We start from the raw sequence: 27,729 nt of genomic DNA, 5'->3' as shown, positions 1-27,729 counted from the left end.
ACGGACAAGGTTTGGCTGGAATGGCATTCTTATGCTGATAATCAAAGCCATGTATAAGAAGTAGTAGGAAAAAAAAGTTCCCATCTCCTTGTTAGACCTCTTCTGTTGAAAAAGATGAACTATTCACAACTATTTTTCTTATACCTGGGGTATGTTCATGTTATTAAAGATAGTACCTTGTGTTTCCTCTCAAGATGGGTGATGTAGACAAGCATAATAAAGGATAAACATTCAGAAACACAGCCATGAGAAGAGGTAGTTATATTTCTGGTCTCAAATCAAACCTTCAAATCCCTGTATTTATATATATATATTTAAGAAGGACTAAAAAGATGACTAATTTTGTTGTTGGTATTGGCAGGTATATAGATCACAGTAAAGCAGAGAGTCTTTAAAGAACTGGGAAGATATTTTCTTCCCTACTATATCACAGCTTGGAACTGATCAGGGAATGAAAAACTAGTGTTTTGGAAGCCATAAAGAGGCTGCAAGTCATTTGGATGGCTACACAGCTCTGGGACTAACTTTTCTTTCCAGAGTTTTTGAAGTATTGATTTGCTGATCCAGACCTGCCTAAACCTCAGACAGGCTCTCTGTGGCAGCAGACACAGAAAAGGGAAAATGCAGGTTTTTATCTCTTTGCTACTGCATTTTCAGATCTGGGGGCTAATTGTACAAGCTCCCTCACCTCTATCTGGATGTACCAGAAGCTGATAAAGAGTGAGCACCCTGTGAAGTAAAATAGAAAATCCTTCCTTCAAGCAGGATTCCTTTGAGCATAATCATCAAACAATCCTTGATCTGAATGTGCTTTGCAATCTCTGCTGAGGTTAATACACACATCCACCTTGTTTAGGAGTGACTATGGTGGTGCTACATTGATGGTTGGACTGGATGATCATGAAGATCTGTTCCAAACTTGCTGATTCTGTGATATCCAGCAGGTGAACACGGGTGCTAGTAGAAAATCTGGATACCTGCAGCAGAGAGCTGAGGAGCAAAACCACTTGCAGCATCTGGTCAAATCAATTCATGCTGAAGCCCATGGTTCTGCAAGTAGTCTACTGCTATTTAAAACTACTTCAGGTGTAGTGTGCAGACAGACCCTATACCATATTGCATTAGTTGTGTTACAGACACCATTTTGATGTCATTTGATGAAATCAAATGAAAACTGACAAACATAAGTTCATTGTCTAGCCTGGGTTTTCTTGGCAGTGCACATGAGCCAAGCTGTTAACCAGGACAATTGTTCACTGTCTATAACTAATACAGTTATTTTAAAGAGCTCTGGTCCTGCATTTAGCTAGCTCTCCTAAAAGGAAGGTACTGTAGTGAATTAAGATGTCATATCTTCATAATACAGCTAATTAGCACCATTTCCCTTCAGAATTGGAAGAAGTGTGTCTTGGGAAGGAGAGGATGCCAATTCTTTGAGGCAGTGGTATAATATTTAACAGATTGAATCATACTGTCTAACCTTGGGAATATTTGAAGTTACTGCAAAGGTAATGATACTTGAAAGCAAGTAGAAATTGGGGCTGTTTCACTGAGTCAATCAGCCTAGGTGGTCACTGAGCATTACTCCATGGTTGGATTACTTCACAAATGCTGTGACCTTCCAGGAAGGTCCTTATCACTGCAGATAAGGGTAATTTTTCCTGTCTCATTAAAAGCTGTGGAAGCTACAAACAGAATACCAGCTAGTCTAAAAACCAGTACATTCTACTGTAGTACCAGACCAGAGATTCCACTCTGCCTCAAGTCAGTTGAAAAGACATCCCAGTTCTAGGGAAGAGCTATCACTAGAAATAACAGAATTAAATTATGAGAAAATGCAAGATGAATGTTAAAGTGAGATCTATTTGGAACATTGGATTCCTATTAATTCAATCTGTTTAAGACTTGTCTTATTCAGTGTTATTACCAAAGCTCAGATCCACATTTTTACTGTCTAGGAAAAGGAGACTCATGCTGATAACAGTAACAGAAGACACATTCTGTTAATGCACAAATCATTTTCTTTAGCACTGGAAATCCAGCATTTTCTTTATGTTACCCTACTGACTGCCCAGTGCTTTGGTGGGGAGCTGGAGACTCAGGCCCAGTCTGTTGAGTTTCTAATTCAAAGACACCTGCCTACAGTTTTTTTACCCTCTCTCAAAGTGGCACCTACTTTTTTTTCCCCTCAGTCAGAGGTCTTACTTTAAAATACTTCAGAAAAGGTCATCATGAGAAGATGGGATCACGTATAGCTGTAACACACAGCTTTTTTCTTGGACAGCATGTGTAACAGGAGAAAAATAACAGCTTCTGAGTGGGAGCTGATCAAGTCTTACACAGAGTGTGTGAAGCAGGGAGCAGCTACAGTAAACCAAAGCTGTTCTCCATAAACCAACCACCCTGCAAACCAGGTGAAATCTGTCTGCTTTAGCACTGTGGTATGGCAGTGTGTAGGAGGGAAGGGGTCTGATCCCACACACTCTTCTTGGGAAAACGTGTTCGGCCACTGAACAGTCCATGTTTTCTATTTCATCAGTCACTTAAGGATCTTCCAGTACTTTAAGAAACTTTTTGAGCTGTATTTCAGACTGCACAGATCTCTGAGACTGCACATATTGCAGCTTTATATATAACTGGATCAGTTCATGTGTGCTTGCAAATAAATTAAGTTTTGAAGAGATCCTCTCTCAGATAAAAGGTCTTAAGAAAGCAGTATCATCCAGAGAGACTCGTTCCTGTTTAAGCAGTAAATTTGTTTTGAAACAGATAAGTTTGTTTACATGGTTTATGAGCATCTCTTTAATCAAATACTAGCTTTCCAGGTCAATAGCTTTTTCAGGATAGCTGCTAAAGTGAAATCCAGATACCATAATATCAAGTTCATTTATACATCTACTGCCACTCCAATTATATATTGCTGATGATGCCTAATGAAGTGCAGGCTACACACAATTTCCTATAGCTGGCTTGCAGCATGAGCATCCCAATCTTTGAAAGTAAGCTCTAAAGAAAGATGTTGTGAGTACCTTTTAAAATAAGCATTGAAGATCTACACAACTGATGTTATTGCCACCCACAGTCACACCACAACAAATTTTTTGCTGTCTTCCAAGAGTTGCCCAAAACTAAAATCATCCAGATCTCAGTACTGAAAAGTGAAGGACCGCAGGTTCAGCATCCTTTAAAGTGATAAAGCATATTCATGGTATAAAACAATATCCTCCAAATAACTCTGTATGAGGAGAAATAACCATAAAAACCCAGAGACAAACTTCAACCCATCCAGCATCCTACAAAAGGAGATGTGCATTGGTATGCAGAAACCAGTTTTGTTTCAGAGAGTCTGTTGTTTGTGTCAGTGGTGTTACATTCTCTTCAAGCCTCCTAACAATTTATTAATAAAACCCAAAGTAGAAACCATTGTTTTTCCCCAATTGAAGGTATTCTTCACCTTAAAATATAAACAAAGGACTGAGAAAGTGGACTATGGTGAGGATAAAATTCTAGGTGCAGATAAACAAGTATGAAACTCTATGACTAAGAATATGCAAGGCAGGGACCTGTGATTGTTAGGCCACACCTGCAAGAGGTATTAGCACTGAAGTTTACATTTGTATGTCACATGGGAAGACACAGGGATAGCCAATAATCCGCATTCTGAAACACAAGTTGGTAAATGCCAAGAATACTTCTGATGAATGCAAACCAATCTCCCTGCTAATCTGGAGCTGATAACAGTGACTGATTGCACAATTGCATCTGGAGAATCACATGGGACCTGACAAACTGGAGAGTCAATCAAAAAGCTGGAAGCTGCATTTGAAGGAGCAGTCCATATTACCCATAAAAACAAAGGAAAACTTAACACATAATATAACTACTCACTGGATAGCATGTCATAGATAATTTAATGTTAAAGTCAGGAGCAGCCATATCAAGTGCTACAGATAGCCAAAGTGGTTTACAGAGAGCAACTTCACAGATGAGGGACAACATCTAAGAACCAGGTCAGGAGTCATGGTGTCCACAGCTCAAACACAGAAAAGAATTGTAATAAATGTATCTTTTTATGTCACAGGATTTACTCATTCGAAGTTAACAGATTTAAGTTTAGGAGAACTTGCAAAACAGCACTCTAACCAGCAAGAGCTGACTATAGCTCACAGATCCCTCTGATACCATGATTTTATGCACACAGATGTCAACATTCCATCCAGTTACAGGACAGGAAGACTGTTCCTGAGTACTCTTGGAGAACATTCAGGTACTTGTTTTTGTTCCATGCTAAGGAAGAATGGGAACGAACAATTTTCATGGAAATGCACACACAGACAGAAACTATAGTGCAGACCAAAAAAAAAATTTTAAATGAAAAGAAATTAACAAACCTGTTTGTTGTCCAAGCCTATCCTCAGTAATGCAGTAAGTCAGGAGCAGTGTGAAAAGCTTCATTTGCAGAACAACCGGCAACATAGGGAGAAAAAAAAAAGCCCAATACAAAGACCAAACAGAAATACCCTTTTTTTCCAAACCAGACTTCATTCACTAACAACTTCTCTCTCTCCCTTAAATGTACCCCAGTTTAATTGATTCATCTCATGATCTAGGCCACCTGAGTCTTGTTTCCTTTCTAACCTGCAAATTTACAAATCTTAAGGACCATTTCTAAAGATGTGAGCAGTACTAGTTAGCCATTTTACACAAAAATCAAGATCTCAATTGTGTGTATACTGTTGTTAGTATTGGGGAAAGTCTAATAAAAACTCTAAACCTAAAAACCCTGTTATGATAATGACCACAAGGACAATGTAGTCCTGGCAGACCTTCTAGCCAAAAACCCTCTGTGCCTGAAAGGTTCAACCTGCTCCTTTCATCTTTTATTTGGCCACTATATATCTTGCTTTACTCTGTAAAGCTGTCTATGGTACAAAATGTAGGCTATGTGCAATCTGAAATAAAGCTGATTATTGCACAGAGGATGCCAAAATTATCAGCTCTGAATTTTAATGAGGAGATGCTTGATTTCTATGCCACTGGGATTGCAGGAAGTAAGATAATACGCATGAAAACAGGGCAGGGGGAAATAAATAGAGTAACCAACTTCGTCTGTATTAGAGTTAATCCATTTAAATGGCTGTAACAAAACCTGCCTGCAGGTTTGTTTTTCAGAGACTACATGTTTAAGCTCTAACAATCTGCATTCCCAAGTTACTCTAGGTCCAGACAAGAAATAACAGAATCAGGGTTTGTTAGGGGAAAGTTTGCTGCATTGAGGTCATTGAAGAATCAATCTGTGATTGTGCCAGATGGACAACGCAACATTTGAGCACTCGTGGTACTACTCTTTATCCTGCCAAAGTACCTCAGGAGTGACCTAGAGAGCCTCTTTCTCCCATGTGAAAGTCCATGCTGAGCCCCTGCTGTCCACAAACACTGTTTAACATCTCTTTGTAAGATTGGTTTTGATTCCATATGCTAGTAGTCAGTCTGTGACTAAATGACTTTTGGCAAAGGTATTGAACTAAAACCTAAAGAAATGGAAACTTTCATTTGGACTCCAGTGGGCTTTGGATCAAGTATAAAAAGAGTAAGTACTCTAAAGCAAATAAAGCTAAATTTCAGGTTTCCCACCATCTAGTCTCTTGTAATCAGAGGTGTCAATCAAGGTTGTTCAGCTGCTAGATGCTATCAAATGCTATCTCAAACCAAGGTAATTACAAGAGATTGTCAGAAAAGCAGCAGAGAAAAATAAGTGCATTTTTGTTGACATAATCATGTTTTGATAAACAACACACAGATGGATCTCAATTCACAATCTTTCCCAGGAGGTCACTAGGGCTGCATGTGCTCTTCAGTGGTTTAACCTGGGGTTTACTCTCTTTTTCTAAGCAGAAGAGTGATCTGCTTAGACTTGTCCAAGAGACTTTTTCTTTTGAAAAACAGACTCTTCAGTTCTTCCTTATGCTGGTCTTCAATTAATACTAGTTTAAAGTAGCTGGGGACTTCATGCAACAACCAAATGTGTTCAGAGCCCTAAACACTGTGTAGATAAAGTTGGACACAAGGCTCCAAAAAGTCAGTGTGCCAAGTAAGATCACCATGGGGGGAAGCACAAGTAATAGGATTATTGATTATTGTTGCATTATTATAGATAAGAATGGTTTCAAAACTCATCCCAAATTCCACCTCCATTTCCTCTGCTTGAGGAATGTCTGTTCAGGGGGAAATGCCTTACAATGATTTAATAAGTTCTCCCATTTTACTCACCCTTAATGCACACATGGCCACCTCCCTCTTCCAGCTGACCCCTGGCATTTTACCTGTGCCCTGCACCAGTGGCCCCTCCCCTGCAGCACCTTCTGGGTGCTGGGCTCTGTACCACTCATGCCCATTTCCATCAGCTGCCAGCCAGCCCTGGGCACCACTGTCCCTAAAAAAGGCAGCAGTTGCAAGAGGTCGTTCTTACCTTCTACCTTTTGGGGGGTTTCTGCTGGAAAAAGCACCAGCAGATCAGGTAATCCTTGGCACATTTCCCTGTGCTTTATGGTCCAGAAAACAGGAAAAGATGTCTCTGTACTTCCCAGCTAGTGAGTGAGAGGCATTTGTCTGCTTTGGCATGGGCATTGACTGGTGCATGTGATGAGAGAGTGGAGTGGATCACAAGCTGGCAGAAAGCAGCATGGGCTTAGCCCTGTCAGTTCACCAGGGGTGGTTTCATCTTGTCACCCCCAGTGGCAGCACCTTATGCACTGAAAGAATTAAGGTATTTGGAGGAGTCCACAGGGTTTTCTATCTGATAATTATTCTTAGGAGAAAGGCTTAAGCTTGGTACCAGAGAATCCCCTGATGGCAGGAAGGGAGAAAGGGCAGCTGACAGAATGCCTATCTCACTATTTTTCATCCACCAAAGCTGAATCTGATCCAGTTCCCTGTGAAAGGCTGTTGGACAGGCACTCTTGACTAATTTTCACTCACCTCTTCCCAAGTGACCTTCTCCTTCCAAAGATGATGAGGAAATCATCTGTCTCAGTTGCACTCTCTGGGAAATATCTTTTGCAAACTTCAATTTATCTTCATTGAAATGAATTGTTTTCATTTGAATTTAGCTTCAAACTTGGCTGTATGACTGGGAAGAGATTCACTGCAGTGCACAACAAACATTGTATGCTGTGCCTCTTCCATCTTTTGATATCTGCACAATAGCAGGACTTGGAAAGCAGAAACACTGAATCATCTTGGTCCAGGAGTGTCACTCGCTTCTCTAAGAGCAGCCTGCGGCATCTCACATATCATGTAAGAAGTGAGCCCGTTCTTGAATGCACAGATCACACAACATGGCTCATTTAACTTGCAAGCTCAGTGCTTCATAAATTATACTTTCCTCCAGGGGCTGTTTCAGGAAGACATCAGAGCAGAGAGCTGTGTTTCAGGCCTCTGTTTTCTAAAGCTTTGTGCTAACCCAGAAGGTCTCCTCTCCTCCCAAGTACAAACAATAGGTCACTATAAATCTGCCCTTTACAGTTTTGTACCCCTTTAGATTTTATGGGAAATACTTCTGTTTGACAGACAAATGCACAGGTTTAGATTAGATATAAGTAAGAAATTCTTCACTGTGAGGGTGGTGAGGCACTGGCACAGGTTGCCCAGAGAAGCTGTGGATGCCCCATCCCTAGAAGTTTTCAAGGCCAGGTTGGATGTGGGCTCTGAGCAGCCTGGTCTACTAGAAGATGGAGGGGTTGGAAAGAGATGATCTTTAAGGTCTCTTTCAACCCAAACCATTTGATGATTCTGTGATCAGAGAGTTCATTCAAGAACTAGTATTGAAAGCATTGGAATAGCATATTAGATCACCTAAAAATGCCCTCTGGGTTTAAGAGAGCAAAACATCAACACATTCTGTCTAAACAGAATTATACAAATAATTTAAATTAGCTGTATGGGTCACGAATAAGTCAAAAATGAAAGACCCCTCCTTCTGATGCCATCCTGCTGCTCTGTGTTACAGTTCCTTGCTTGCACAGTACACCTGCATAGCTGAGAGCAGGTAATGTCATCCACTTTGAAGAACATTGAGTAACTATGCGTAGGAGCAGAGTTAAACACAGAAGCCCCAGTTCTCTTTGTTTGAAGGCACTGTACATTTTAAGGACAAATTCTGAAGCAGAGAGTGCTGTGTTCTCAGAAGTCACGACATCACGCTTTTGTGTGTACTTTCCTGGAAAGTCTAATTGTTATTTGGAGAAAGTCCCAGGTACAGGAGGTTCTTCTACAAATTGCCACTCTGGGAGTTGCTTGTGGAACACCACGGTGCTTCTGACCTGTCATGTCCATCCTCTTAGGTCCTCCAGCCTACTGCCCTCCAAGGGAAGGACTGACACAAAAATGTGGTTTTGAGGAATGTACTTGGAAGTGCACACTGTGCACATCCCACTCTGATTGCCACCATCCCAAAAGATTCTTGATCCTGAAAAATTTGCATTGCTATAACCTGAGTAGTGCACACAGGATGTGCTCTCTTTCTAGTAGGGAAGGTCAGGACAGTTCTGCTGTCTTCTTGGCCTTAAATTTGGATCCTTCTGGGCTTCTTTAAGTATCTTTTGGGTGTTACTTGATAAAAAACTGAACAGGACTTAGCTGTCATGAAAAAAGTTTGAGAAACTGTATAACCTCTTAAGTGTATCTCTCTCTGATTAAAAATTGCCCAGCTTCATCAAGAGTCTAAGATAAGAGTACAGATAATTTTTTAATAGAGAAGGATTCTGCAGTTCTGATAAAATAGCAGGTAAATATTGCAAAGAGAGAACAAAGTGACCTTCCTTCTGTTTTTCCTTGCAGCTTAGAGAGTAACATGTCTTATTCCACTTGCTGCTGAGAACCTCCCTCATGGACTAGCCACTTGATCACACCACATCCCACACGCACGAAATCTTCTCACAGCACTGACAGAGGAGGAGGAGGAGAAACACACCCAGCATTTCTTTACCAGCCTATTTCCAATCCCAAATTAATCCTGCCTGGACATCCCAACGACTAATCGGGTTTTGTGACTCAGCTTTAACAAAACCTCCAGTGGATGAGTACCCACTCCATTAATCCTCTGCTTGATCTCCCAGTGCACAGTCCTTATAAAGGAGAAGGGGCAGGCACATTTTGAAGGCATTAAGCTACAAGCCGTTTGCAAACAGATTTTCTCTCTTCCCCTAAACAGACAAGTGCTGAGTGCTGCTCAGCATCCAAATTCAGGATAATTATAGTGACCTCCCAGCTGTCAGCGACAGAAGTGCGGGAAGGCGGATTATGCACATGAAGTCTTCTGCAGCTAAAGCTACCATATGTGCAGGTTTCACTGGGCATGTTTCACAAAGCCAACTTTCTCCAGGCTGAAAAAAGACTTTGGCCATTTGTCCTGAACTCATTTGTGGCTGGAACCCCTCCCAGGCTGGCTGACATTTGGACTGGATCCATGAAGCACACTCAAATCCCCTGCATATGCTGGCTTCAGCTATGCTGGAATCACCACGTTTGTGCTGCCCATCTGCTGGAGCTGAGCCTGAGGGGCCTTGAAAAGGAAAAGAGAAAGGGAGCTTAAACCTTAGTGATGACAATTTTCATAAAGAGAGGGAAGTGAGAGCTCTCTCCTGCCTGCAGCTCCTGCAGGCAGCTCCCAGCATGGGCAGGAGTGATGTGGGGCAAGAGTTAGGGCCTGAGCTCTTTGACAGGAAGCTGTCTCTCCAGACAGGAGCCATGTCCTGTGTCACTGCTGTGAGGAGTGCTGTGGCAAGCTGTGCCTGCACAGCCTCTCTGCACAGCTGCTGCTGTGCTGGATGGCCCAGGCAAGGGCCTGGCAGCCACAAAGATCTCGTGAACCACAGTTTATTACAGCATCAGCTACATCTTGACTAGAAAACCCTCTCTGCAATACACTGTCTGTAGCTCAGCTACAGATTCAAGAAGGCTTTAGACTGTAAGTCTTGGGGTTTGAAAGGCCAACAATATTCTTTCACTTCCAGAGATTCATCGATGTCCTGCAGACATCTTACCATAAAATGGAATCACCTCCCCTCATCATGTCTGCATGGAAAGATTCAGGTTGGTGAGTCTCAACTGGTTTAATTCACCAGGAACTTTTTGATTTCTGAGCCTGAAGAAATGTTTGCTTAAGCTTTTATAAAAAAAATAAACCTATGCCAAGGAAACTGAGAAGAAAACAAACAATTAGAACATGCAGAGCTTGACTTTTTCCCTCCAGTGAAACAACACAGTCATTTTAATAATTAAGCAGCTTCATAATGTTTGTAGAGGGAAACAAAAGTTTATTGCTTTTGCTGTTTCTATAAAGGCACAGGGCAAAGTGTAGGGGCTTGCAGAGGAGAAGACTTGGGGAAGGAAAAAAGTGATGGTGCTATAAGGTGAAAGAACAAATCTCTAAATCCCTAGGTAATATTTACAGTACTGCAGTGGGAATTCAGTGAGTCAGGGTTTGGGGACTCATTTGGTAAACCAGTATTTTTGCACATGAGGAACTTGAGTGAGTATGTGGTTTAAAGGAGATTCTTTAGGCCTAGCCCAATGAAAATTGAGTTGTGCAATTCTGACTCATATTTCAGGATCACTCATGCTCTAATTTAAACCAATGGGAAATTTTTATTGACTTGAATGAGAACAAGATTAAGCTTTTATTCCATTGTGATTCCTTCAGAGAATGTGGGACTAAGGTAAAATTAGCTGATGGTCACTAGAAGTGTCAAAATGAAGTGATTGCATCTTCCCCCTTCCTCAGAAAATGTATTAATTGGGAGAAACACATCTATTTAATTTCTTTAGACAGATGTACTCTTGAATTAAACTCCCTCAAAGTTAGGAAGATTATTCTGCCTTTGTATCTATGCAAGGGAAAGGCAGAGTTGATTCAAGATGTACAAAGCTAAGAGATTTAAACTCTGCCAGTTCCTACATAGTGCTGAAATTGATACAGTGTGTCTGGAATTGATTTTTGCTTGGATGCTTGCAGACAGATCTCAGAGATGTGTTGGTGCCTGCCCTGTAAATGAAGGAATGGCTGTAAGTTTACAGATATCTGGTTTGTAGTTGCAGCATTTGGGAACAAAGAGAGGGAAAGAAATCCAAAGCATAAGCAGCAGATAGCAGGAAAAACACAGAGTGACAACTGACAATTATAAAGCAAATATAAGAGCCTGCTCCTAAATGGTAGGAAACCACACTGCCCAACATCAAATTGACTGAAATAATACATAGCATGGTTGGGGAAGATGATGGAAATAAAATCAGCTAGATCCCAAGAGAGGCTGGTAATGGTGGAAGTTTAAAATTTTTCTAGCTTTGTTTTTCTTATATAATTTCAAGATTTTGGTTTTTGTTAGTTTTTTTAATATATATATATATATATATATATATAGTGTGATAGAGCAGTTATTGCTGAAATAATTATTTCATTTCCAACAAAAGAGATGACAGATCCCAACAAATCACATTTCAGACACAGAATTGCTTTACCTGTGCCCTCATTCCTGCACTGACTTTCTTGTACTTCTGTGAAGGATTTGTCTTGTTTGGGGGCATTGACCACAGAGCTCCTGGGGCAGGGTCATGTGTGGAAGGGCTGATGGACATCTGTCTTGTGACTTAGTGCCACTGAATGCAGCTGTGAATGGGCACAGTGGGAAAAGTTGAGCTGAGTCCTTAGATCCTCTCATTTCCCTCTGATTCATTCTGTGCTTGGCAGAGTAAGTTCCTATGTGCACATTCTGGTCTGGAAATTAATATACTTTATTGTAGAGTAGGAAGCATGGGAATAAACCCTAATTTAGTAGCAACATAGGAGTAAACCCTAATTTAATAGAAGTTTGATCAGCCTTTCTTCCATCCAAAACATACAAAATTATACCAAATTGCCTTTTTTTTTTTTTTTTTTTTGTGGTGGTAATTATTTTTGAAGTCCAGGCTTCACTGTGTGTGCATTAGTATTTTATAAGCATAGTGTAAGAGGAAATCTTACTTGCTTGGCAAGAGTAGTTGAATCTCTGTGACATGCTACATTACAGTTTCCCAGAAGCAAATCCACTTAGAAAAAACGTTTGAGGGCATAACTACAGGAAAAAGTTAGCTTAGCACACCTGAATGGGGTGAAGCACCTGTAGGTGGGAGCTTGAACTCAGACAAACTTCTTGGACAGGCTTTGCTGCCAGAGCAGTCCTGATGGGAAACCATTTCCTCAGTAGCAGAAGAGCCTTGTCATGGGGGCAGCAATGAACTTTCTGCTGTGAAACATGATAAGGTGACAAAGCTGTAGGGAAACAGAGATGTGCTTGCCTTGCAGCCTCAGTAAGTGAGATCCTGCTTTGACTGGAGTGCCAGATGTCAAAGCAATGGTGAATTACCAACCTGAGCAAACTAATGTGGGGCTGTGGGGGAGGAAGTGTGAAGTGCTGGTGTGTAAGCATCATATAAAATGCACTTGCTCTATAAAGGACAGGTCCCCAAAGGCCCATAGCAAATGCATGGACAACATGGTCTGTGCAAGGATGCACACACTTGTTCAGAGTCTTTGTCTTGTAGGCGGGGACCTGCACTGAAAGAGTGTTTGGAGTATTTCTGTTGTAAGCATAGAAACACATTTGGGATTGGAGTGAACAGAGGTGGTAAATGAGGGTTGCTCACAATGTTCATGGTGTTTATGCTTCTCTGGGGTAGGAAAAGGAGGAAAGAGTTGCTACTGCTGACAGGGGAGGAAAGTGGAGGAACAGAAACCCAGATGTACTCACTCGCTTGTTGGTGGTCCCATCAGTGATCTGTGGAAATAACAGAGATTATAGCCCACATTAGGAAGATGCCTTCTCAACTAAAATGTTAAATGGGGTGGGAAGAAAGCCATGCACAGAGACATCAAAGCCTGAGCAATGAGTCCACAGACATGTTGTTCCTGAGGGTTCATGTACAGGCGGAGTTCCAACATGGAACCTCCTAGATCTAGGAAGGGTCATCTCCATCCCAGCCTTCCCTTCACCCTGTGCAGCAAGCTGAGTCCTTAATAGCATTTGTCTTCTACCCTTATTTAATGAAATATGTGGGCACTGCATAACATTTCAGATTCTATTTTCCTCCCCTATCAGTTGTTTTAAATTTGGGTGATATAGCTGACAGTGATAGGACTGGGAGAAGAAGGATGTGGGTGACAGGGTTGTTGCATAAGACTGCTTTCAAATGGTAACATGGCTAAAAACTGAGCAGTCTGGTGTTTTGTATTGTCAGTTATAAAAGGCATCATCAAATCTCTGCCAATGAGGAGCGCTGCAAGGTGTTGAAATTGACCATGTTTTCATCATCACAAATATCAGTGTAACAAAGTAGCCATTCTAAGAGTGACTTTTGGTTGTTTAATTTAGATATCAGCATAGTTTTTATGTAGGGGAGGGTTGAGTTAATTATTAAAGCAGGTTCCTTTGTTGCATGTTCATCTTTGCAGAAAGATTATTGCAAAGATATTGGAGAAAAATTTTGAAGCCTGACAACCACCCTGTTTTTCATGCCCTAATTATCTGGTTAAAAATCCTACTTTCCACTGAGTCAGTCTTTGCTGAGATTAGTGGAAACGCTTTTGGTTTACAGTGAAATACGAATTATCCAGAATGTGCCCCGAGGAGAGAGAGTGAATGCTATTTAATATCATTAAAAAATAAGAAGGAGAAGCTGAAATAGCTTTTGTCAGTGGCATAATACTGTTCCCAAAGAGTTGTGACATCTCTGTATTTCCCAGGGCTACAAAGGCACAGTGTTTTGGTATTTTGTCCTTCAACTCCCCTTCCCCACTAACAGCCTTTTTTTGGGTTATAATAGCTCCATATCCACTTCAAATTAGTTGAGACCTACTGGAAGGCAAAGCACTCAGTAGGGACGTGGAATCTCTAAAGTTCCTCCTTCATCAGCAATCTAGGGATCCTGGCAGTGCAGGGGTTAACCTGAGGCCAGGGAAAGTGTTGGGAAGAGACAAACTGGGGAAGCCTTGGATGTGTGGAAAAGCCACAGCACAGAGAAGAGGGAAGCAGCAGCAGTGGGGCAGGGTAAGGGTGCCTCACCACAAAGCAGCAGCACCAGCCCTGAGTGAGAGCAGCTGTGACAGAGCCCCTGACAGCTCTGACAGAGCCCCTGGGCATCCAGCAGTGTCAGCAGCCTTCTGCAAGAAACAGTGAGGAATTCAAGCACAGACACAAGGCCTTCCCATTTCAGTGCCTGTTGCTGGGACATGCTTACTCCTTTCAACCAAACGGCAAATGAAGAAATAAGAAATCTGAATGCCATGGCTAAAAGAGAAACACTGATTCCTGGAAAAGTTCCCAAGATTTTTCTGATTATCATTTGCTTGGGTCTGCTCCCCTCATAAATTGGGCAACGGCTGAGCAATTGGGGAAGAGAATGGAAACTTAGATTACACAAAAATTTGCCTTGAGGACTCTGATTTGAGACCTACTTTAACCTAACCCTTCCCCTTACTTAATTTGCTTCCCCTGGTTCGTTTAAGCACGTTGCCTTACCAATGCAGCCAGAACAAGGGACTTGCAGTGGGTTGAGAGGCTCCTGTTTTTTCCCTCTTTTGGAAATATCTCAGAGCAACCATCTGTCAGTTCCCACCAGCCTAGAGAGCTGCTCTGAGAGCAGATACACACAGCATCTCCCTGCTCAGCACTGGCACTGTGAGAGGAGGGGATGAGGGAAGGCTTGTGCAGGGCTTGGGAGCAGAGCTGAGGGTTGCAGCTGGTGTGAGAGTTTTTTGCTGAAGTGAAAACCCACCAAATGGCTTTTGTCTTCCACATGCACCTGAAATGGCTTGTCTGCTACAGTCAATAAGTAGAGATTTCATTTACTGCTTTCTGTGAAGAAGGGGAGGGTGGTGTGGCTGTCTGACAGCCACCTGTGCAGATTTGGTGAGATCCCCAGGGTTAGTTGGAAAGCCTCTCAAATGAGCAGCATGCTGTAGGAAAGGGGCTGTGGTGGCTGTCTCCTGGTGAACTGACAAGAGATGAGAGTCACACGTTAATGGTATCTTGCATCTTAATGGGTTTTAGGTGAGAGTTTGCCAGAAAAATGGATAAATAACATCACAGCAAAAAGCCAGTACCAAAGCCAATAAGTACCAAAACATGATGAGTTTCTGCTGTGTTTATGAACAGTGAGTCTGCTGTGCAGGAGTGAATGCCACTGCTGCACATGAAATGTCAGAAATCAAATCCTTTAGCCATCTATGCAAGTATTTGTTCTGGAGGAGTTGTTGTAGTTATTCACTCAGGAAATGGAAATCTATCTTGCATTTTTCTCCCTACCCCATAAAACTGCTTTTGAAGAGTTTCTAGCAGTGTGCTAATGGAATACAATACTTTCAAAATTTGGTTACCAATAATTTACCAACAGCTTTACCTTATGCCAACAACAAGTTGGACATAAAAACCCCTCATGTTTTATATTTCAAAGGTTCCCCCCTAAAGTTTTAGCCAAACTCTAGACTCCAAAGGTTACACTGAGCCTTCATGCATTTCCCCTCCTGCCTGGAAGGTGATACCCATTTCCCTCCTTGGCTTCACATTCCCTGCTCCAGCTGCTGTGTGAACAAATACAGACTACAGCCACTCATTTAACATATTCCAAGTCCTGCATCCAGACTAACAAAATTATCCTGAATTATCTTTGGCTCTAGGCTGCAAACAGTCAGCTGGTACTGGCTACCAGTTGCTGGTGCTTTCGATCTAGGGCTTGCACATGCAGAGTCAGAGTGGATATCACTGTGCCCAGGTGCTACAGATGCCACAACTGAAGCCCAGATAGCTTTTTTCCAATAGGAGCTGAGAATACACATGAATTTTATGTGGCAACATGGCTGCATATCGTCACAGGCTCTAGGTAAATGCAATTTTTAAATCACTTTCTTTTTAGTGAAGCTTTAATGCTGTGGAAATCCGTGGAGGAAATAGAGGGAAAAGATCATACTAGATACCAGAAAAGCTCTCTCATGTTTGATCTGTCTCTCTTGTACCCTTTGGAAGCACATATATTTATTTGCAGCACAGTCTCAGCTCCACTGCAGTCAGCAGGAAGTCTGCCACCGTGCTCACAGGCAGCAGGCTGTGCCCCGGAGGGCTGATGGGCTGAGCAGCTCTCCTCCTCTGCTGCAGAACGAGCCATAATGCGTGCCCTGGCTGCTTGCTGTGCTAAACACATTCATCTGAACCATGGCAGCAGAAGAAGCCGTTTTAGTGATTAACCCCCTTTTACTGCTATAAAACCAATCGAGCTGCTTCTTTTTTATTTACTAGTGGAGTCCGTTTTAAGCTCCCAGATGCTCAGTTGAAGTGGGGGAAGGTAAGTTTTGCACGTTTAAAATGGGGTATTGTATTCATTTAGGGAACAGGAGGGGAAGGGAACAGCAAGTGATCCTTTCCCTGCCTGGAGACTGACAGCCCCCAAGACAGAAAAGCCTTTGTTTGCTCCTTCATGGCCACAGTGCCCACAGCTGTCAGGTCCAGTGCTCCCATCCTGGCCAGCTCCTAATATTAGGAAGAACCACAGTATCCAAACAGTCAGGGACAAGCTGAGCAGATCCATCAAAGCAGAGCACAGAGACAAGGAACAGGTCTGGCTGTTGAAATCAGGCAGCTGAGTTCTTGAGATGGGACACCCTGAAAATCCAGGAGGGTTAAGATGCTCAACACGTCTATAAGGCTGTGAACAAATTTTCAGGGGAAATAAGAATTTAGGAAAGCTTTCAGATGTTATGGAGGAGGATGGTTAGAAGGTACTGCTTCTCTTTGAAGTGGGTTAGCAGCATTAAACGTGCACTTTAAAGATCTGTTAATATCTGAAACTGTAACAGAACTCACTTTCAAATGTCCTTTGCTGTCTGGGGGACATGAGCAGCTGCTCCCTCCAGCAAACTGTGTGTGGATGGAAGGAGAGGTGAGGAAGTCCTAAACCATGTACTTAATGTTCATGTGAAAAAGTCCCAAGAGGTGCAAGCTGAGTTATCCCTGCTGCACTGACAAACAAGAAGCACTGCTCTTCAAGTTTCAATAGTAAGAGGCCCTTAAAGCACAACACATCCTATCCTCTGGATTTCTGGCAAGAGCAGTTCAGATGAGCACCCCTGGGAATTAACAGCTCCCTCAGGGTCACAGAGCCCACCTCCCCCCTGCTTTATAGCCCAGAAGACCACTGGTGATTCCTCTTGGCTGTAGCTGGTGGGCTGCTGGAGGGGTTAAAGCTCTTTCCTCAGCTCTGGTCCAAGCAGAACCTTGAGCCAGCACCTAAACAAAAGAGCTTTGCCTAGAGCTCCCCTCGGCCAACTTCAAGCTGCAGCTCACACAAACAGTCCCTGGCAGCGACCTGGAGCAGCGCCGCTCCCGGGCACGCAACCAGGACCTGCCCTGTGCCAGCTCTGTTAGCTGGGGAGGCCCCTTCGTGCTCCTCACGTTTTCTAAAACACAGGGCACTTCTCCTGCGTCCTTTAGCCCCGAGGAACCACGACAAACATCTACTAGAAATATCACTGAGACTTAACTCCTCAGAGCCACCCCACTGGCCTTGCTGCCCCAGGCAGTAAGGTAAGCCCTGACCACAACTGCTGGCCTAGGGCGAGCCATTTGGAGTGCTTGCTAAAAAAATAAAACAAAATAAAGTGAAATAAAATAAAATAATCATTAAAGTGGGACAAAGGGGCAGTTAATAGCTCTCCTGTATTTTAAACTCTGGAAATATGGAAGACAACTGATTTAGACCCTCTGTTGTTCTGTCCTCATTAGCTGCAAATGTCAGCAAAACTGATGAAGACAGCAGTGGGAAAGCAGCTTTGTGTGTATCAGTAATTGGTTCTGAATTGCTTGACAATTCCAATAGCTTTCAGCTGACTTGGACAAAGGGCCAAGTTATGGACACTACAGCAACAAGGAAGAGAGATAAGGCAGTATGAAAAGGTGACAAATATATTATAAACCTTCTGAATGAAGGAAGAGAGATAAGGCAGTATGAAAAGGTGACAAATATATTATAAACCTTCTGAATGAAGAAAACACTACCATCATTTTCACAACCTTTTTCATATATCAAGCAGGTGCTCACAGCAGGGGAGAGGGGTCTGAGAAGCCCTGGTAGCACTCAGGAATGCCTTCCAGGAGCCACAGATAGGATTTCAGAAAGAGTTTGCCTAAAAGCACCTGGCACATTGCTTGCTTTTAGGCTTTGAGGCCAGGTAGAGGCTAATGAGGCAATGGAAACACAGGTCCACCACCACTGAAATAAGTCTTCCACAAGAAGCAAACCCACTGGCAGTTTGTGGTCCATGCTCCTGCACTGCCCCCTGCAATAGTCCATCTCTTTGTTGCTGCTCCCTGGGACATCCCAAAGAGCACACCTTGCTCCTCACACCTCTCTGTGGTATTTTCCCCATGTTTTTCTCTCCTTTTTCTCTTTTGTCCTTGTCTTTCACTTCATGATATGTCTTCTAAGCCAACTTCCCAGCTGCCTCCTTGCCCTCCATCATGTATTTTTCCTCTTGCCTTGTCAAAAGGCATTACGGGATTTGGCTGATCTGAAGCTACACTGGGCAATCAGCCATCAGCAAGCAGAGGGATGGCCCTCAATTTTCCCTCAGTAGAGGCATTAATAACTTTATCATCTCTCTCCAGCCATAGATTTCTACATTGAGCTTATGGAAACTTCTCTTGGAAGCCTCCATTTGTCTGCCATACATGTTTATATGGACAAGAAATTCAGATTACCACAGCAGACCACAGAGGGACTGCATGGATACAGTTGTCCTAGGAAGCTATGTTAAAAAGCTAGAATGTTATATTTATGTATGAAAGAAAAAAAAAAAGAAATCTGTAATAAAATAAAGTGGTCTTTACTAGCTTCAAAAGAAAGATTTCTGGGGAGCTGACAGGTAGCAAATAGCTTTATATGCATTGTCTGATCTCTGGCAGGTGCCCCTAGAGAAACAGAGTCCATATTTCTACATGCACTATTTGCTCTTTGGGAGACACTTCTTCCTCAGACTGACATTTTGGTTACATTCATTCCCTGAGGCATTTCACAGGAAAACACAGGAACGTATTTGATTGTTCAGGAGGTGCTGAACTTTACACAGATGAAACTTGGAAACACAGAGAGCTCGCACCTTGGACCTCCAACTGCTCTGAAAGAAGCAACACTGCTGGGCCCAATTATTTAGAAATGTAAATTTGGGATGGCAGCAATACCAAAACAGGGAGAGAAGTTAGCACTGCTGGATTACACTAACCTTGGCTGCAGAGTTTACTGGAACTTCACAGTAAAGTGCTAAAAATGAAGGTTAGAGAAGACTTTTGTGGCAAAAGCCTGTGTGAGGAAGGCCATCTTTCTTTGGGTATATGAAGCCAAACTCCGAGAGTGCCATTGGGAAAATATCCTAATGAATGTGAAATGCAAATGTTATAGGAAACCCAGGGCATTTCCAAGGCCCCAGTCCCAGCAATGAAAATGAAAGAATCAGTCACACATTTTGGACCATGCCTTGGTTTAACTGTCTGAGCTGGAGCAGAGTGTGAGGGAAGTGCTGGCACAGATACTTTAACCCTTGTTAGCCCCTGCAGAGGCATCAGTGTGAAAGAGAGGGAATCCAAATAACAACATTTCACAGGTGAGAAAATGTGCCCAGTCAGCCTCTACCCTGTGCTCAGCATTGTCAAACCACAGAAGAGCACCAGGCAAATAATGTCTTGTGCTGCCAATAGAAAAGACAAGTACACACCCTGCAAAATGCAGTCATGGGAGAGCTACGGCAACACAAGGAGCTGGGCAAGCCAAAATCCCAAACCTGCCATCCTGGGAGCAGCCCCAGAGATGTTTCATGTTGTGGGTGCAGTGGGGAGTGGCCCCAAGGGGGCTCGGTGCTGCCCATGAGAGGCAGCTCTGTGGTCAGAGGAAGGTGGAGCTGCCAGGGAGATGCAGCCTGCAGTGCCCAGAGGAGAAGGAGCAGCTGGACAAGCTGGCCAGCTTTGTCCAGAAGATGGGCCATGACCAGGAAAGGTGCTGGATCATCATCACCCTGCACTTGCTTAAATGATCACTTGGGTATCACCTGCTTCAGGCAAAGCTGCAGCCTGAAAAAAAGGCACAGGCTGCTGGCCAGCATGAAAGGTTTTATTTGAGCCCAGTTTGTTCCAGTGAGCAGCAAATGCTGAGCCTTTGGCCCCATCACCTGCATTTACCCTGTCAGACCTGGAGTGAATGGGAAGGCATAACACAGCACCATGAATTTACAGAAACTGGGGACAGAGGAGGGAGTCTCAAATGTAAAATCGAGTCTGTGTAAAAGACACATTTCTCACTTGCACACACACACCCATATGGTCCCTCTCATTGCATCTTCCAATATATTCTCCTTCCCAGTAAAATCTCACCTCCCTTCTCCTCAGCCAGGGAGTGCAAATGGGTTTGTGAACCTTTGTACATCATTTACAGCTGCTGTAAATCTGGAGCAATGTACACTATCAGATGTGCAGGTTTCATTTATAAAGCAGGATTTATGATTTCACCCCTTAGATCTGCAGATGGGTTTTATTGTGATTTATGCCTGTGTCATGAAGGACCATATAAAAGAATTACCTGATATTATCGAGGGACCTATTCTTTTTGGCCCTTATCTTTCTTCTGAGAGCACAGACTACTTAATCACTGTTAGCTATATACTGAGTGCAGTGTCCTTTGTGAATTATCCATAGCCCTGTTTCTAGTATTATTAGCTTGTGATGTTAGGACTAACCCAATGAAATAGTCACAACAGATGCTGAATTGCGGCTATATATACAATTTATAAATGGCTCTTTGGTGACTGTGTCGGTAAATTTAATTACAGTCTTTTTAAAAAAGACATTACATCAACATTAACTGAATGCCAACCTCAAACTGAGGTATGAAAAAGGCTCTTTGAGTCCTCTGAGTAAAATTAGGTTTCTACTATTATTGTCAGAGGCTACACCTCAATAGCATAAATCATAGGGAAAATTTCCCGTTTCTGAGAAAGGTGGAGGCCAGATTTCTGAAAGCATTCAGCCATCTAAGCACCACTGATTTTTAAGGGCATTATAAGACTCCAGGGGATCTTGCCTGAAGAAGGAGAGTGACACCTAGTAGAGTTTCACAACATCCCATTTGTTAGGCTTCCATGGTTTTTACCAGGCCTGGGAACCCAAGGGTACCTTGTCCAAATGCCACTTAGGTTTCTCCGTGTTGCTTCCAGTGCTAACACATCCCCAGAAATCAGACTGATAACCTGTTTTTCTTTGAAAGCTAATAAGTCAGAGGAGATATTTTGGTGTCTTACACTCACTGGAATCACCTTTGATAGCCTGGGTCTAACAGCATTAAAAGGATTTGCCAGGAGATGCTGCCGTATTTCAATAGATCTGTTTACTCTCAGTTATGCTAACAGCCAGGTGAAGGCCCAAAACATGAAACTCCAGCATTGTCCTATTCTCTAAGTGCTCCTTGGCCATATAAGCCTGGTAGTCCTTTTCCCTGCTTTTGATCCAAGAGAGATGGGAAATTTCTCCACTCAAAAACTCCTATAAGCAAGGCACTGTCTTGATGAGAGGTCTTTGAATCTCCTCTGAATCCTGCTTCTTGCTGATCCCAACATTAGGAAACTACACAAAATGTGGCATTGCTGCTGCCTTTCTAGCAACTGCAGCTATGTGTTGTAAGAGAAAGGCCCAGGTGTGTCTGTGGCCCCAGCTGCACAAACAGCTCTTGACAGGGATTGGGCTTGAGCCCAGTCTGGTCTCAAGCACCACAGACCCCCCATAAGGGCAAACCTCACGTCTAATCACACATTCATCTAGATGAGAGGATAATTGGAGCAACAGCTTTCTCTTCCCCCTTCCATTTCTACCTCAGCAGTTAGAAATGTTCCCTGGGAAGAGGCTGGGGCAGTCAAAGAAACAATCCCTCAGAAAGCACCAGGCTCTGAGGTGCCACTGATGAAACTCCTCCATGTGCTCTCTGTTGGCCCTGACTGCTGAGAGCAGCAGCTCTTTGCTGTGCTGCCCCGTTTCAGGGAAAGCTTTAAAGTGATTTCAAGGAGCATTTTCCTCCCTTTGTCCCCCAGGATGTTTGTGAGAGCAGTGAGATAAGGATTGCAGGGAGCACCTTCTTATCCCAGGCTCCCTAAAGCTTTTTGCCTTGCTGGAAAAGAACTTACCAGGCATTCATCCCTGTTCTTGCCTTGCCTGCCATGATGGTAGCTTCTTCTTCACCCACGCTGGAAACAAAGATTTCTGGAAACAAAGTTGGGAATTTGGATCAATATAAGAGATTTTAGAGAGGATGTCAGTGTCTGATGGAATGGTTCATTTAAATGAATTCAGCTTCAGGAAATGACTCTCATGATTTGAGTCCTGAGGGCTTTTTAACATCCACATGAAAGTATGTGATGTGCCAAGACTTTGATCTCAAGAGCTGGCACAGAACCCACAGATGGTGAAACATCAGGCACTGGGCTTCCCTTGCTGTGGTCCATGTGTGGATGCAGCCTCTAGGAAGTCCTTGTAGGAGCTCAAGAGTGGTCTAAGCTGCCCCCCTTTGTCTGAGGTATTCTTAGTGCATACCTGCCAGGCTAGGCCTGTGCAAGGAACTGGGGAAAGAAATGCTAAATTTCTGGATCCCAAAGAGCTGCAGATTCACATGACATTCCTGAGCAGCTCAGCCTGGATGGGGTGGGAGCACTTTTGAGACCCAGAGATCAAAATGACTGTAAACATCTGGAGAGCTTTAAGCCTTTGGAGTTCACACACACTGAAAGTCTGGCAAGGGCTGCATTCAGTATCACAGTATTAGATTTAGGCATCCCACTTCAGCTTTAAATCCCTAAGTAGCTCTAGTTCATAACGCTCAAATTTCCTTCAAGAATTTTCTTATTCTGTGTGCAACTTCCCACTGGCTGTTCCATTTGCTTTCAGGTTGACAGCCTAAAGCACCCCAGTTTAGATACTTAGCTGCTAAGTAATATATATTTTTCATCAAAGCAAGTAGAAAACTTAAATGAGCTATATAGATTCTCACCAAAAATTCAGCTTCCAGCAGTTATTGTTGCATCCATTAAAAAAAAAGTAGGCAAGTCTTTTAAAAGTGCAGAAACTAATTTCTTCTTCAGATTCAAACAGCAGTTTTAGAACTACATGACCCATTTTTTGTGCTTTCTCTTACACCTCCCTATTTTTTCTCACACACAAAAATTTTAAAGCTTAAGTCTCAGCCCCAGAGGAGCATCCCACATAGCACGAGCACATGCAAACAAGAGATGGTGATGCTCAGTGTTTTGTAGCTTCCTAAATGGGCCTAGAAACATTTACAGCCTTAGCTAATCACATTACATTTGCTTAATTAATGGGAAGAGCCTATGCTCTCAAGCTGACAGGCTTTGATAGATGAATACAGCTGCCCTGGCTTTCAGCAGCATGTGTGACTGCTTAATGGGAAGAGGGTGGGGGACAGCAGGGGGGGCAAATGCAATAACTGCTCTGTGTGCACACTATTGGTGCTTACTCTGCACCTGAGATGGAGAGGTAGCCCCAGTCCCTGTTTGGGTGAGCTGTACCTGAGACCCACCATCCCTGCCTGAGGAGGCAGCCCTGGCACAGGCCAGAGCCATCAGCATGTCCTGGGTCACCAGTCCCTGAGGCTGCTCCCACCCAATTTGCATGGTTTTAGGCAGCTTGGGACAAGCTTACTGTGAGAAAGAGATTTCTGTAAATGACAGCTAGAGGGTGGGGAGAACTTCAGTGTTTTCCTAGGGAGAGAAAGAGAAATCCTGCTCTAGGTGGCACAGGAAATCACCTGCCTTTTCCAGAACTTCTCCTGTACTTAAATCAGAAACCCAGCCTTGTCTCCTGAATTATCTACCCTGTTCCTGTCCAAGTGACTCCTCGTGTGCTTGCGTTGCAGTACACGAGCCTGAAACACATGATATAAGCAGCTGCCAGGCCAACTGCTCAGATGATAATTGAGCCAGTTGTACACACTTTTGTACATCATACCCCATTGCATCCAACTTTTACTCACCCTGTTGCCAACTGCTTCTTGTCTATTTTCCCCAGGAAACAGACTTTATCAGTGTAATTTGCAGAAAACCCTCCCAGTCCCAGCTGGAAAGTCACATTCTCTCCCACCTCCCTTCCACCACTTTCTTCAGGGCTCTAAGTTGCTCAGCAGGGCCAATTAGGAATTCAAACCAGGTAGAAAGTGAATGTAGAGTAGTGATAAGAGTCAGTGGCATGATTGATGATGCTTATACATATGCTTCTGGCTTGAAAAGCAGTGTCTGGGTTGATTCCAGGAGTTGGGTCTAATTTCAAAAGGATTTTCTGACAGAAAAAAAAAAAAAGGGTTAGCAGCACATGCTACAGAAAGCAACTTCCACAGATTATTCCATTCCTAAAATATCAACCAATTACTAAGAGCAAAGCATGAGAGAACTAACAGGAGCTTTTACTCATACTGATCCTCCTGCACAGAAATAGGGCTGAGACTGTTTTTTCCTGTGGGTTTCCCAGCATTCAGAGTTGAAGTGGTCTAAGGTTTTAAACTTACTTTGTTACATATATTAGGAATAAAGGCTTAAAATTTTGAAAACCTGAATAGCTATTATTCACAGTAAAAAAGCAAACACTGAATTTCCCACTGGATTCAAATGAATCTGTGCAATTTTTGGAGACAACAAGAGATTTTTGTACATCAGCCTCTGATTGTTACTGACATTTGCTTGCAATGCCTGTGGGTCTGTGTTTGTGCACAGCTTTGACATAGTTAAACCAAAAAACCCTCATTCCCTGCCTGTCCTTCCTCATCAGTCAATGGCTCTTCAGTACTGTCCTGGCACATCCCCTTCTGCCAGCCATGGCAGGAAGGGAACAGAAATCCTATGGAAAGATGTTGACCCAGATTTACCCTGGAAGCTGCCAAGCCCAGGAGCAACAGAAAATGAATGCGGGGCGAACGTCGAGGAAGTGTGGGGACCTGCCAGCTCCACAGTGGCACAGGCAGTGAGCTAGTGGATATCTGGGAATGTGCCAGGCAGGCTGCTGGGCATCCGGACATCCTGGGAAAGGCAGAGGGACACTGTGTTCCATGAGCAGCAAGCCCAGTGCATTGGGATGCATCAGCCTCCTTCTGTATGTGCAGAGGCTATTCAGAGCAATCAAGTTTGGGATGCTTTAAAACATGCTTCTGGACCCAAAGGAGTGGTTAGGGCAGTACAGACTGTGGAGCACTGGGAGAGTCCCAGAGTGCCAGTGCACAGGCATTGGAAAAGTGGTTAAAGATGGAAAAGGGAGCTGGAAGTCTCCACTGCTACTTGGTGCTGTGGTGTGTATTTGCACAGCCCAAGCTGAGGCATTTTGGGTTATAGTCTCCAGAGCCCCTGTACATTCCCTGGAGAGTGGTAGACTTTGCTGCAGCATGATCTACAGGGCAGCCTGCGTTACAAAGGAGAGGAGCTCATCTCACCCAGCAACTGCAGAGGGAGCCGTGGTAGTTTAGACTCTTCCCCTGCACCCCTAAGCCAAACACAGAGTTAAATGCTGTGACCAGCATATCTGTCCAAGAGGGAAAAGCCATAGTGTTGATGTGTTTAAGCAGATATCTGGATGGGACAGGACGTCCATTGTCCTTGATGTAAGACCTGTAACCCTCACTGGACTGCATCCTCGTGCTCTAAGAACCGCTTCCCTCTGGGTCACACCAGCCGTACTGCTGCTCCTGGCCTTGTTCTAGCTCTGGCCAGAAGTGCAAAACATGGGTTTCATATAGTCAGGTGTCTGAATCATCCTGGGATCTGACTGGCACTTATTGCCCTCATTCTGTGTGTGGTGCAACTGGTCCATGGCTCAGATGTGGGAGTTTTGTCTTGCTGAGAAATGTTAACCACAGTAAGACGTCCCACCTCTCTAAAGGTGTTTGCTCCTTTGGTGACCTCTACTTCTTTGCCTTTTAAATAGGACTATCCTTAGCATCAGTAGACCTCTTCAAGTAGGTTTAGAGTTTTCAGGATGCTGCCTGTTTTTTTATTCTGTAATCACTGAGCCACAGTCAGATGGATAATCACCAATGATTCGTTTAAGGCATTGTTGCATGTGGCAATTCATTAAAAAGCCCCAGGGAACACGAATGAGGTTTTTATTTTAAAAGCTCTAATCTCTGGGACATGCACAATGTTCTCTCCCAACCCAGATTTGTCACAGTTGCTGCTATGAAGTGCCATTCTCTGCTGTAAGCCATCTTCAATGTATTGTCATTATAATTCACTACAGATTTTTTTCTTCAAGTGACACTCAAGGAGAATTGGAGGATGACAGCACATGGCAGAGTAAATATAGTTAGGGAAACATAGGAAGAGCTGACTTTTCCCAGAGAGGCTGTGGCTGTCAGGCAGGAGTTTCTTTTTTGTGTCTGAAATGGGATTAAGGCAAAAGGCTCATGGGTTTACTGCTGTTCGTGCTCTGGTTCTTTGTAAAAACAAGTAAAACTCTGTCTATTTTCAATACACTAGATGAAGATCTGAGCTCACATTTTCCAGGGTTTGGGCATCAGAGCAAGTCCCTGGCAGGGCCTGGTGTGCGCAAATGGATTTGAGAGGCTGGGGAGAGCTGCCCACGCTGCTGCCCTGGGCTTTCTGGTGTGGTTATCAATGACCACTTTGGCCCTTTCCAGGCTGCTGCATTGTATGAAGAGGAGGAGTCTCCAAATTTGGTTTTGAGGTTTAAACACTCGCCCTCTGCCACTTACATTTCAGGCAAGAAGCATTAAGTTCTTCTGTGTAATTACTGCCCTCCATGTGAAAGGCTCCTCTAACTCATCCAGCTGAGACCCCTCCTGCCTTCAGAAAAAGCCCCTGCTCTGGTGCCACCTTACAGGCACAGCCCTGAGCAAAACTGCAGTTTAGATACAACATTCAAAAGGCTTCAGCAAAGAAAAAAAACATTAAATGCCAGTAAGTCTTCAACAAATGGAGAATCTGGCAAAACTACAACAGAATACTCCAAAGTACTCCGGAAATGTGATGCGACGAAGAAAGGCTCTTATACCCACCATGATGGATAACATGGATAGAAGATGGAAAGATAACAGCTGGAGGAGTAAAAGCAACAGCTAGGAGAAAGGCCGACCAGGAGAAGGAAAGTATGAAGGGAAAATTATCTGAGTGCTGATTTGTGGAGGCTCTTCTCTGCTTGAAAGTGCCCTGCAGCAGCAATGCCAAGCATTTTTTGTGTAATGCATGCCTTGGTGAGCACTCTGGATTATGTTATAATGGCCTTCCCTAAGTCTGTTAAGGGTAGCTGAGTGTAAATTTAACTGCAAGGATTTTATGAGGATAGCAGGTTGGGTGGACTACAGCCCCTGTGCAAACCAAGCTTCTTGCTGTACTCAGCAGACACGACATGTCCTGACACTGCTGTGGTCTTAGGGATTAAATACATCTCTGTTCAGTTTTGGATGGCACAAATACAGAAAACTCTTGTTATAGGCTCCTCTGCATGTCACTGTCATATGTATGTGGTCTGGTATTGCTGAGCCAGTGAAGACAGGCTCCATGAGTGAGCAGGGCATTGTGCAAAGCAAACAGAAAGGTGATTCTCAAAGCACAAGAAATAACAAGATTCAGAGTACAGGCAAATAATAATAGCAAAACCT

The 27,729-nt window shown here is 43.4% G+C and overlaps 1 protein-coding gene across 5 annotated transcripts in view; it reads right to left on the bottom strand.

The window, feature by feature from the left end:
• The window catches only part of TMEM177 (transmembrane protein 177), a 45,776-nt gene that overhangs the window by 8,287 nt on the left and 9,760 nt on the right, over positions 1-27,729 (bottom strand). For 3 of the 5 annotated variants that reach the window (XM_071435222.1, XM_071435223.1, XM_071435225.1), the window contains 2 exons: positions 24,103-24,404; positions 22,244-22,319 (listed from right to left, as the gene is read on the bottom strand). The gene's annotated coding sequence lies outside the window, so the exon portion shown is untranslated. Of the gene's footprint in view, positions 1-4,391; positions 4,450-6,978; positions 7,353-22,243; positions 22,320-24,102; positions 24,405-27,729 lie in introns of those variants that run through there. The other 2 variants (XM_071435229.1, XM_071435224.1) reach the window with 2 other exon arrangements.

Source organism: Agelaius tricolor, unplaced genomic scaffold (assembly GCF_023055355.1).
Source record: "Agelaius tricolor isolate 1412-34295 unplaced genomic scaffold, bAgeTri1.0.p SCAF_10, whole genome shotgun sequence".
In the NCBI taxonomy this organism is placed as follows: domain Eukaryota; kingdom Metazoa; phylum Chordata; class Aves; order Passeriformes; family Icteridae; genus Agelaius; species Agelaius tricolor.
This window is presented reverse-complemented; position numbering and strand designations above follow the sequence as displayed.